Source organism: Bufo bufo, chromosome 3 (assembly GCF_905171765.1).
Source record: "Bufo bufo chromosome 3, aBufBuf1.1, whole genome shotgun sequence".
Taxonomy (NCBI): domain Eukaryota; kingdom Metazoa; phylum Chordata; class Amphibia; order Anura; family Bufonidae; genus Bufo; species Bufo bufo.
In genome coordinates, this window is record NC_053391.1 from 63,816,696 (window position 1) to 63,830,236 (window position 13,541).

The following is a 13,541-nucleotide window of genomic DNA, read 5'->3' on the forward strand; positions in this document are numbered from 1 at the left end:
TTCTGTATAATAAAGTGCAACAGATTGCACTTTTCTATATAGTGGACCACCACAAAAAACAACATATATGGCAAGGTACTGGATAGATGTCTTTTTTTTAACAATGTGAAAATGGGTGATTTATGCCACTGTATAGCTAAAAAATAAGAAATGCTGGAGCCTTACATTGGAGGTACTGTATAGGTTAGGGTTTATTCCTTCGGCATATTCCTCTGGCTTGATGTGAACAGCCGTATTATTAAGTATCATAACACTCGGATAGGATTTAAGTTGCTTTTAGGTTTTTATTCCATCCAAAATTATTTTGTTGACATGGCCAATGTTTCGGGTCCAATCCGGACCCTGTTCACGGCTGATTAGGTCTGTTGCGGCATAGGAAATAGATGGCGTTCCTATGCTGCAACACACCTAATTGGTCGTGAACAAGGTTCAGGTTGGACTGAAACATTGGCCATGTCAACAAAATAATTTTGGATGGAATAAAAACCTAAAAGCAGCTTAAATCCTATCCGAGTGCCGTCATACTTTATAATATTCTCGTTTGGGGAGTACCTTATCATTGAGCACCAGAACCTAACCACTAACGTGTAGTGCCAACCATTCTCTTTTCTCTCTTTCTCAACATAGCCGTATTCATACATGTGAATGCACACAGCCGTATAGGCACATAGGAATGCTATGTAAGAGGCTATTGTCAGTAAAAATGATGTCCTATGTGTGGCTGTCATTAGGATGGGCATAAACACAGACATTAAGTCAGAACTGTTTTTTTCATAGAGTAATAACAGTAGAAAAGTCACTTGAAAATCACATGTACATATTGCTCAATGGAGGTCAAACTACTTTTCACTTTGCTTGAAATGCCATCAAGCATTAAGGAAAAAAATCTGTCTGGGTGTAGTGATTTTCAAATGACTCATTCTATGTTCAATGATTTTTACATTAGATTTTTACATTACCGAATGTCTGATTGTTTGTTTTAAAAGCCATTTAAGGTGTCCTTAGGTGGTTACAAGGTCGGCATTCTAGGTCCTTCTAGTGGAAGAATTGTTAGATTCAGAAAGTTTAATATTATAAATTCCTAAGTTTTCTGTAGTACTCAACATTTTAATAAAAGTTAATAAATTGACAGCACAGTATATGAAACATCTCATCACTGCCCATGTAAGCTATAAACACCTCAAACTCAATATCAGAGTCTGTCCACCAAGGCAGGTGCATTGATGCCCACTGACTAGAGCTGAGTGAATTAGCCAGACTTCTTCACCTGTATGGGGGCTGTCCCCACAGGTAAGGAAGCATCAACCAGCCATACCATTGACAGGGCTGGACATCCCGTCCAACCCTGTCAATCTCCTACCTCGCTATTGCCAAAGCTAAATTTCAGCTTTTGGACCAGCTACTGCGCATGCCTCATCTCTACCACTGACCCTTAGGACTCCGGCGGACAATCGTTTTGAAAAAACAGAAAATACGGAGGCGGTCCGTGTGCATCCTGCACTTTTTATGGGCTCTATTGTAAAAATACGTATTCTTTCCCGTAAGATGAGAATAGGACATTTTCTATAATTTGTGGAACGGCCAAACTGATGTGGACAGCACACGGATGACATCTGAATGGATCCGCATTCAATCTACAAAAATTGCGGATTGGATGCTATCTAAAAATGCGGTTGTGTGCATGAGACCTTAGTATGAGGGGACTGCAGTGCTCCTTCACTGTGATGTGTAGGAGCATGCAGCAATCGTCTTCACAGTATGAGGATGAGGGATCACTGCTGTTATCGCTCGTCTCCATACAAAATCATTGCTCCTGGACAGCAGATCGCTGTGTAGACTGCAAGATCTGCTGCTCAGGAACGATGTTTGAGGTGTCCGCACCTCCGATTGTTTTACCAGATGAATGAGCATTTCACTCGTTCATCGGGTGATCTGCGGCACCTTTAGATGGGCAGATTATTGGGAACGAGCGTTAATAGGATTGTTTGTTCCCAATAAACGGCCCTAATACTGGGCCGTGTAAATCCATCTTTACATGCAGCAATCATCTCCTCTGTATGGGGTCAAGCAATTACTTCTGGGTAGCAGATCGCTGTCTATACAGGATATTATGCTGCTCAGAAACAATGATTTTGGGTGCCAGCTGAAAGGCACAATCAGCAGATGAATGATTGTTTGCTAGTTGATTAGGTGATTACTGGCGCTTTTACATAGGCCAATTATTGGGAACTAGCATTTCTAGAAATGCTAATCCCCAATAATTGGCCCGATTATCAGCCCATGTTAAAGCACCTCCAGGATATGGTCATGCTGAGTATTTTTGCTGTGGTTTTTCATGTGTTTTCCACACCTAAATCCACAGGAAAAAAAAAATCAACTGCTTATTGATTATAATGGAAATCTCTGGGCATTCTCGTTGAACAGGGCTAAGTCCACAGGTGGATCCTCAGCATTTAAGGCGAAAATCCAAGGCAGAAGTCCAAGGCTCTACCCAGTGGCGTACAAAGAAGTAAGGGCCCCCATAGCAAGGATCAAACCAGGCCCCCAACCCAGGACAAAATGGTTTCTGCCTAAACCCCTTTCAATGACCCTTGGGCCATTTCTCCACTGCCTCATTTGCTAAAAGCTGTTCCTTTAGAGGGTAGAGTTCTGACCATGTTTTCACCTTCAGTAGAAAAGGTGATAATCCCAACTAAGACAGGGGTCCCTCTTGCCCTGGGCCCCATAGCAGTCGCATGGTCTGCCGCTATGGTAGTTACGCTTCTTAAAATCTTGCCGAAATTTTGAAGAAAATATCAGATGAGCATTTTCAGACATATGAACATACCCTAAATATGGATTTTTTTTTAGAAAAAGGTAGTCATAGGGTGGCCAACAGTAGACAGGATGATTATTACATTCTCTAGTTTTTTGTGTTATATTTTACTTTTACTTAGCTATACATAAAAAAAGTTGTAAAAGTAAATTCTAAAACAGAAAAATCAAACAAGGGAGTCCATTTACTAGCTCTTCACAGGCTCATTACAGTTTCACATTGTAGCTCTGTCTGTTCAGGAGGGCTACTATGTCGTAACACAAGCCCACCATAAGATCACTAGGAAGAGCTGATTTCCATTACGTTAAAGGACACCTGTCAGCACCAAAATGGACCATAAACCGCCAGCAGTACCTTAAAGCTGTTGACATCAACCTTATTCCCCCGCAGGTCCCCACACCCTCTTGTCGCCCCTTTACATTTGATTGATGGCCTTTTGGATTCTTTCATTTCCAACCTGAGATTTTGCGCCTGAGCAATACGATCTCATTTCTGGCACCTGCGCTTTGATCCCCACTGTAGTGAACTTGGCTTCAACAAGTCAATGTGCTGGCGCAGATTCACGTGAGCAAGCCCTTCAGAGAACATTACAGTGGTCCCTCAAGTTACAATATTAATTGGTTCCAGAACGACCATTGTACAGTATATTGAAAAAATTGTAAGATGAGTAATTGGTTCCAAAGCCCCAAAATGTCATCCAAGATAAGAGAAAACGAAGATTTAAGAAAAATAAGCAGATAACTAAGACAGATAAAACAAGCCCTTACATATAACAGTCAGGAATAGCCGCTAACTAACAACTAATCCAGCTATTTTACCAAAGAGGCCTTGATTGGTTGGATCTGAGTCTGAGACATTGTATGTTGAGTCTGGTTTCAACTTATGATCGGTCGGAAAAGACCATTGTATGTTGAAAATATTGTATCCTGAGGCCATTTTATCTTGAGGGATCACTGTTCCCTGCATCAGTGTCAGTCACAGGATCAGGAGAGCCTGCCAGAAATTAGATCATACAGTGCATGAAAGAATTCAAAAGGACATCAATCAAATGTGAAGGGGTGGGAAGGAGGCAGGGTGATCTTGACTTCAAGCATGAAAGCCGCTGCCCCCTTGACTTCAAGAACCTCATTTGCATGTGACCTGCGGGGGTCACGTCACGAACGACATATAGACCCATAGACTTTAATGGTTCTTAAGAAGGCTGTCAGGTGGCCGTTTTCCGCTGTGGTGTGAATGTGCCCGTTGGAGGAGTCTGGATATCTGCTTGAACTATTTTAATTAAGAAATTAGCTGATTCACTTTTATTTGCATATAAAACTCATGCATATGAAATTTATTATTGTTATTTTTTTTCATTACCACTAAAAGCTATGTACTGGCATGCACATTATGTGCAATTTTATGACAGTATACAGCTCAATACCTTAAGTGCACAAATATCTCATTAACCTCTTAATGGCCGTCCACCATCTTTTTATTTTGTGTAGCAAAATCCCAAGACTGTGGTGATTCTCAAGATAGGTCATCAATATCATGTCGTTGGGGGTCCAATTCACAACACCCCTAACAATCAGCTGTTTGAAGATGCTGTGGCACTCCAGTGAACGCTGTGGCCTTTTCCTAGGCCAGTGATGTCACGTTCATTGATCCCATGACCTGTTGATGATGTGCAGCTTATCCCATTTAAGTCAATGAGCCTGGGCTGCAACACCAAACACAGCCGCTATACAACGTGCAGGTAAGCTGTGAGGAGGCTTCAGTGCTCACCCAAATGCTGAGGCCTCTTAAAACAGGTTATTAGTGGCAGTGCCGGGTGTGGGGCCCCAACAGATCAGACACTGATGACCTATCCTGAGGATACGCCATCAATACTGAACTCACGGAAGACCCCTTTAAGTACTCAGTGCCTTCCTAAATAGGCACCAGCCCTTCTGATGATGTCAGTAGTGTTGGCTAACTCAAGAGCAATGGAGGTGTCTAGGACCACCTAAACACAGTATGCAAGGGTAGAGAAGCTGGCAGCCACTGCAGATGGGAATACATTAATCTGAGGCAGAAGAACTAAAAAGGTGGGCATTAGTTAGTAATTTTACATTCCCCATGTTATGTTAACATTTTATGGAGAACTGGAGGGTCAGTTTGATGCTGCTAATAGATGTGCTAATTTACAGAGATTTGTAGGGTGCCATAAATTGCAGTCAACAGGTCAGTAATTGGTAAAGAAAACGATTCAAGCAGCAGGATCATAGCAAGCGGCTATTAAAGCAATTCAAAGTTGCTTCAAAAGCAAATCTTTGCAGTAGTTATATAGCAAGGGATTTTCAGATAATAGAAAGTTTAGGTTCCCTGATGGCACCCGTTCTAAATCTTTAATTTCATCAGATAAAATATTCATATAACTATATGACCACAATCTACAAATGGGCTTAAGATAAAAGACTTCTCTTGGGCTCAGATGGATAACTGTTTGGCGTAGATTACAAAGAGAACATGAGGACAATGAAGTTGGGGAAAAAGACGACCAATTATACATTGCAGTTCTGAAGTTAGTAAAAACTTTGAAAAGCAAGGAAAAACGAATAGGTGCATCCATGACCAAATCAAGCCTCACCTTCTACTTGATGTGCTCATGACCAGACTGATGCTTGATCTTAGTATGTACTGTACTTTATGACAACACAAAACTTATACTTGGAAGACATGAAGGAGAAAGACAGGAGAGGCTGGCCAGAAACAAGATGGGTGGACACAATGAAATTTCTCATAACATGAGAAGAGCCAAAAAACAAACTAGTATACCAGGTACATCAAGGTACAGGTGTTTCTTGGTGTACTTTCTAAAGAGGACAACCCCCTTTAAGAAGAAATCAGTCTGCGATTGAAGTGTTTCTGTTTTAGTAATTACTTCCCAAAGTTCTTATGACTCTATATTGTACCATTCCTTTATTATTTCCGTTAGAAGTTTATGAATGAATTATTAGCAGTTTGCAATAAAGATCCAGCTGGGTGTTCTCAGTTGAGGGTGTGTCCCTGTACAGTCTGACACTATCCAATCAGTGCTATCAGTGTCTGTGCACCCCAACTGGTAACACCTATCTGGACCTTGATTGCAAACTGCTAGCAATTCATTCAGAACTTCTAGAAGGAATAATAAAAGGATGGAATAACATAAAGTTTTAAGAATAGATGCAGCAGAACTGTTATTACATGGGGAATGCCAGTAGTTACTATAACAGACATGTCAGGAGAGTGGACAGGTCCACTTAAATTAGTCAATAAGGAAAATTATATTAGTGCAGAGTCAGACTAAGGGTTCATTTAGATGGGCAGATTTTTACACAAGTCTCAAAAGTAGATATAGATAACCAAATCAAATAAATGAGTCAAACATATCAGACTAGGTCATTTATGATTTGAGTAAAAAGACCCAGTATATCCCACAGATGTCTGTGAGAGACAAAAATATGTGAACCTTTAGAATTAGCAGATAATTTGAAAGTGAATTTGGAGGCAGGAGTTTTCAGTCAATGGGATTATAATCAGGTGAGTGGGTGACCTGTTTTATTAAAAAATAATCTATCAAAGTCTGATCTTAACAAAATCACAACACATGTCTCTGGAAGTGTACCATGGCACGAACAAATGAGATTTCTGAGGCCCTCAGAAAAAGAGTTGTTGATTCTCTTCAGGATGGAGAAGGTTACAGAATCATCTCAGTTTGGACTCCACCAATCCACAGTCAGATTGTGTACAAATGGAGAAAATTCAAAACCATTATTACCCTCTCCTGCAGTGGTTGACCAACAACATCAAGCCAGGAGCAAGATGTGTAATAGTTTGCGAGGTCTAAGCAACTAAAGGCCATTCTTAGTAAGTTAAAATTCATGAGTCCACCAAACAATGGTGTGCATGGCAGGAATGGAAGGATAAAGCCACTACTCTTTAAAAAAGAACATTGCTGCCCGTCCGTAATTTGTTAAAAATCACCTGGAAAAGACAGTAGGCTGTGTGGATGGATGAGACCAAACTAAAACTTTTTGGTTTAAATGAGAAGCATTATGGAAAACACTGCGTTCCAGCATAAAAACCTAATCCCATCTGTGAAACACAGTGGGTGTAGTATCATGGTTTGGGCCTGTTTTGCTGAACCTGGGCCAGGATGGATGGACATATTGATGGAATAATAAATTCTGAATTGTACCAGCAAGTTCTAAAGGAAAATGTCTGGACATCTGTCCATGAGCTGAATCTCAAGAGAACGTGGACAATGCAGAGACGAGGACCCATTGTTCTTCCAAAAAATGGTTAAAGATGAATAATATTAAAGTTTTGTAATGGCCAAATCAAAGTTCTGACCTTAATCCAACTGAAATATTGTGGAGGTGAGCAGTTCAGGGGAGGAAACCACCAACATGAGAGTTGAGGCTGTTTTGTACAGAGGAATGGGCTACAAGGATTACCAGAAACGTTTACTTGCAGTTACTGCTGCACAAAGGGGTCACACCAGATACTGATACTTTCCCACTCATAGACATATGATATTGGATCATTTTCCTCAATAAATAAATGACTAAGTCTAATATTTTTGACTCATTTGTTTGATTTGGTTATATTCATCTACTTTTAGGACTTGTGTGAAAATCTTATGTAGTTTCAAGTCAAATTTATGCAGAAATATAAAAACTTCTGTACATGGGGCAAAGATCTGGTGAACAAATGCTCGTTCCCAACCAATGGCCCATGTAAAAGGTCCTTATAGTGATTTGAATATTGATAGACTATCAATAGTATAGGCCATTGATGGTTTTTCTGGCATCATACACTGTTGGCTTCCTGGAACCTCGGTAACAGCTGATCGGTCGGGGTGCCAGGTGTCGGACTCCCACCGATCTGATATTGATGACCTATGCCCTGGATAGTTCATCAATATCCTAGACCCATGTAATATGGTCTCACTATTTAATGAATACGTTGAAACCACATGGAAAAAAAATGTGGTAGCAAGTTGCAGTAAAGCAGTTCTTTGTTTTCTCCACAATAAATCTTATACACTACAGTTTAAGGTGCAGAAATCCTTAAATGTCTATGGGATTCCCATGAGCCTGCTTAGTTCACCTCACAATGGATCCAAACCAGCTAAATGTTATAAGAAAAAGAGTTACCTTCTAAACCATACATTATTCACAAAAAGCTCAAAGAAACGCCAACAACAAGTGTATCTTTTTTTTTTTACCATGCAGACAAGAATCGCATCCTGGAACTCTGGGAGCGCAGCCACTTTTGTTGAGCAACCATTTAAATCAAAAACAGATGTAGCAGCTGTTTTTGCACCTGTCAGCGCACACCAGTGACTGAAATAATGAGCTAGCCCCCACCTGAGACCTCTATTGGGAGGTGGGAGGCATCTTTAGAACGTGAGAGAATACATGGTGCATGTACTGTAGTACTGAGATCTATTCAAGAAATGTATCTCTACCCTACGTGTGCACAAAATATACCACACAAGACAGCACAATGCCACCGTCCAACACTAATGATCTCTTCACAACAAGCGCAACATGCGTCTCTCCCACCACATGGCTGGAGATAGGCTCTGCATTCATAACGTGGGAAGCCCCTTATCGTAATTACATCCTTGGGAAAAAAAATATGGACTCCTACAGAATGAAAAGTCTCATCAAAATTACAGGCATGGTATGAAAAAAGCAAAAACAAAAAAAAAACAATCTAAATGCTTGTAAACCTCGCACTACAGTCAAACAAAGAGTCCTCTTTCTGGCCATTTTATCTGCTAATTTATTTTTTCAACCAACACATAAATCGAAACACAGCTGTAACCAATGACTTGCAGATCTGGTTCTTCTTCCAGCTGGATCCTGTTCTGCTGAAACAGCAAGATTTTCTACATTGTTCCCTTTTGTACATCTGGAGAAATCGTTTGAGTTCAAAGGTGACAAGAAAAGCTCTTTAAATAAACCCAACCAACGGTGAAGATGCCCAGGCGACCAGCAAATCCCCATCAGGGGGATGCTTATTAAAATAAAGCTTCAATTGAAAGGCACTCCTTTTGGTGTAGTTATACATGTATTCGCTTTGAATTTTATTTTACTTTTATCAGCAAAAAAGCCTAAAATCCTCTGCTGTTGGCTACCTACCCTTGTGGTATATAAGATGAATATTTTGTGGGTTCTTATCAATTCACCAAGAAGTTGATACAGGAGAAAGCTGATGTTCATTACAAATGATCGGGGTCTCTTATTTTTGCTTTTTTTTATATTTTCAGAAACGTTCTCCAAAGTGGATAGGCTAAATATAAGTAAACTGTTGTCAGCCATGGCAATTACATGATGGATCTACTCCAAGAAAGTAAGGCTAGATGCCCACTAGCTTTGTGGCTTCTGTTTATAATGAAAGCCACAATGCTGTGATGGATCTGTCATATGGTAGATCCAAAGATGGATTCCATGGGCTTTGTTCGTGGGGCCATTTAGGGGTACTATTGGCAGTTCCATCACAGAACTGGGTACATTTCGATGGACCCCATTATAAATCAATGGAGCTTGTTGGATGCCATCTAGTTCCTGCACGGCACCATGGTTATGGTCAGAAGCAATGATGTAAATGAGGTTTACTGGGCTTACATTGCATTATTGTGACTGCAAAAATACAATTGGAGGGCATGCTATTTGTGACAGAGTTCCTGAAAGAGGCTCTGAATGGAAGTGTGAACATAGTCTAACAGCATATTTAGCATCCATATTATGACATTAACACTCAAGCCCCCAGAAAGTTAAAGAAGTAGATTTATTTCACCATAGGATCTATCTTGGAGAAACCAGGTGTTGCAGACAAAACATGGGTGCCAATATGTAGCCAAACTATGACCAGCCTAAAACAAAATAAAACTACTATTCACAATAAATGATCACACTTTACCTCATATTGGAGTCAGATATCTTTATAAGGATTCCCCTGTTGTGCCAGGAAAAGATGGAAAGTCCTTCAAAGGCTATTGTGGCAACCAAAATATTTTCGATGGTTTTCCAATTATTTCTATCTGAAAATAAAAGGTTAGGCTGAAATTAATGCAGGGCAAATGAAAGCTATCAAGCATCATGTGTACAGATTAGTGATATTCTATATTTAAAAATATAAATATTATCTGACATCTCCCTTCATATCAAACATAATTGTCTTCAGAAAAGGCATTTTATAGAACTTTTCTTTTATCAGTTCATCGCTTCCTACGCAGAATCCAGAGGAGGAATGCTTTTTGAGATAGAGGATAAAACTTACTGGCCTATTCTCAACTCTCAGATATTCTGTCCACAGGCGATTTGAAGAAGGATTACATGTTCTTGGAATTTTAACTAAGTAACAGAGGATTCTGCTCCAGAATTTGGAGATGCTGTGACTTAAAAAAGAAGCCGTGCAGACAAAACTAAGTGTGATATCCCCTGTAGTGCTTTACCAGATATAGAACATAATGTGCACATTTAACTAAATTGTATCCATTTGAAACTATATGAAAAGCTGAGTAACTGTACAAGTGCTTTGCTTTACTTATTTAGCATTAGGTTTAGTATTAGTTACTTCATGTCTTATTATCCAATAGTATATATTGTTTATTTAGATTTTCTGTTGGTTGCTCGTGGCCACAGACAGCACTTTAACTCCACTCTGCTCTCAGACATATGACCTAACACATATCTAACCGTGTAATGGAAACCTGAGCTCCTACAATCCAAGAAAAATGTATTGAAGTATATATGAGTTACAAATATCCCAATCATTTTGATTATAAATGACATATTCTGTTGATATACATTATAATAATCTGATTTGTACACCTTCTACAAAGAGAAAAAGTAAGGGTATGGCCATGGGGCCAAGCCACACCCAACCATAGCAGCTAATGGCCACATGGCTTTACTGCAAAATGGTAGTTGACATGGGTATGGTTTAGCAGCATGCAACCAACTTCAGCATGTGGCTGTACCCTAATAGCAATGGAGGATAATAGAGAGAATGTGTCTGCCCTATAGAGATTTACAAGTGTCATGGTAGAACAGCATAATGTGAAGGAAGACTCCTTGTATTTACATAAAAGGTTTGTGTGTTTTAAGGAATGTTGAGATAAAAGAGGGAGAATCCCTCCTGAAACTATAGAGTGAAATAAACAGGGGCTCATTAAAGGGGAAGTCTAGCTTAGAAAATTTCCATTTTGAGTTAATAGAGGGGGATCCTCCCATGGTCGATTAGATACAGATACAGCAGCTGCAACATCTTTGTAGATCCTGGTATGTCCATGCATTACATGGTCAGTACACTGATTTCAATGAGCATTGTGTAATGCTCCATTACTCCTGTAGAGGGACTGTTGTGGAATTGAATGTTTGCTATAGTTTCCTCAAAGTTCGAACTTAGAGCTAAGAGATCCATCTCAGAAAAGAGGTTGACCAAACCAAAGAATCCATATAATAAACATTTACATTTTCACACAATTTCAAAAGCCATATTCTAAACTGAATAGCCCCCAGAAGATAATTAGTCTGCCAGGACTTGTAGAAATGCACTAAATAAATGCACTCAGCCTGTACTGGTGACCCCAACATTATAATTTCTTGCAGTATTCAGCAAATTGCTTTATTAGGAATACCTATTAAAGCCAATAAATCTACAATTCCTAAATCTATAACACCTTTGTCTTCAGGCAATACATTTTATTACAAACTTTACAATTTACCTATTGTTATATAGACGACCTTAAAACTACTATTTTCAGGAGGTCATCTAAAACCGAAAAAATAATTGAAAAAGCTTAATTTAAAAGATTTTTAGATGCTATCAAGATCTTATCTAAACAGACAAGAAAGCAAGGCTACTACAATTAAAAGGATGTGTTATAACAGACAAAAAGGTGGAATGAAGTCAAGATCCAATCTAGAATAAAATTTTCTATCACAGTTCAAAGGATTAGTTGTGCCATACATTGATTAAATGTTCATCATGAGGTCTACAATGATAACACACCAACTGAGTATATTACCACAGTAATCTGCTATTCATTTCACTAGTTAGATATACAGTGCACTCGGAAAGTTTTCAGACCCTTTCACTTTTTTTCACATTTTGATATGTTGTTGCCTTGTGCTAAAATAAAAAATAAAAAGTTGCCCCATCAATTTTCCTCATAATGAGAAAGTGAAAACATAATTTTAGACATTTTTGCAAATTTATTAAAAAGGAAAAATTATTAAAAAGGAAAAAGTAATCAGACCCTATGAAACTTAAAATTTAGTTCTGGGGGGCCTCCAATTCCTTGCTTGGAGTCCACCAGAGGTAAATTCAGTTGATTGGGCATGATTTGGAAAGACACAGCCCTGTCTATACATGAGGAGTAAAGAACTGCCTGTAAAGATCAGAGACTGGATTGTGTGGAGGCACAGATCTGGAGAAGGTTGCAATTCTTAAATGGAAGAAGTTTGGTACAACCAAGTGTCACGGCTTGGTGGTAGTTTGCCGTGACACTTTCGCCGCACATTATGGTTGCCGGTGGCAACGTGTTGTTTGTTGAGCATGCGTGTGCACTTCCTTTTTAAGGCTTTCTTCCTTTCCTTTCTGGTATGCACAGGGTTAAGAGGTGTGTAAGGTGGAGCTGGGTGTGGCCTCATGGCTCTTATGTTCTGGAGTTGTGAGCCTGAGGTCAGATGGTCTTAAGTGTCTTGAGGAGCTGGTACTATTCCATCTGCCCAGTCCTTCAGGGCCACCTTATGGAACATCGATGTCACCTGATGTCACCCCTTTGTGTCTGTTTCTGTTACCCTACCTCACTTGTTGTATGTTTGGTGTGGGTTTATGTTTGAGGTTGTTGTTAGGTCTGGTTTGGTGTTTTATGTCTGGCCTGTTTGGTGTTTCAGGTCAGCATGGATGCCAGACATATCCTTTGTATGTCCTATACCTCCGGAAGGGGGTCCCTGGAGTTCCCCGGAGGGGGAACTACAAGCAGTTCGACCTGGTGCTGCCATGGTTCTTGCCTCATGGTGGTCCAGGTTGTTTCTGCTGGATTCTGTGTTTGGTGTTTGTGCTGGATCCTGCCTGGTGTGTGTGTTTGGGCCTATGCGCATTTTAAGGACCCAGTAGTAACAGCGTGAACGGTTCGAGTTCCTGTTGTAGCTGTGTCAGGTAGGTGTCCATGTTGGTTTCTCTGTGTCCTGGAGGAATCGGTTGTCTCCACCTTCTGACGCCATATTGCAGGGACCGTTAGGGTAAGTAGGGCCAGGTTCAAGAGTATGAGCGCCCCTACCATCAAGGGCGGCTCATATAGTCAGGGGGTCAGCGATAGGATTTAGGGATGCTTAGTTGGTTTCCAGCTCCCTTTTCCCTGTTTCCAGGCCTAGCTGCTACCTTATTTTCCCCACATTATACGGTGGGGGGGGGGGTTTCCCCACTCCACACCGTGACACCAAGACTCTTCCTAGAGCTGGATGATCCGCCAAACTAAGTATTCTGCTGTATGGCAGAGTGGCCAGAAAGAAAACTCTCATCAGTAAAAGACACACGAAAGCCCATCTGGAGTTTACAAAACAAAAGCACCTACAGGACTCTTAGAATGTGAATGCAATATCATTCTCTGGTCTCATGAAACCAAGATTGAACTTCTTGGCCTCAATTCTAAGCGTCATGTCTAGAGGAAACCAGGCACTGCTCATCACCTGTCCAATAT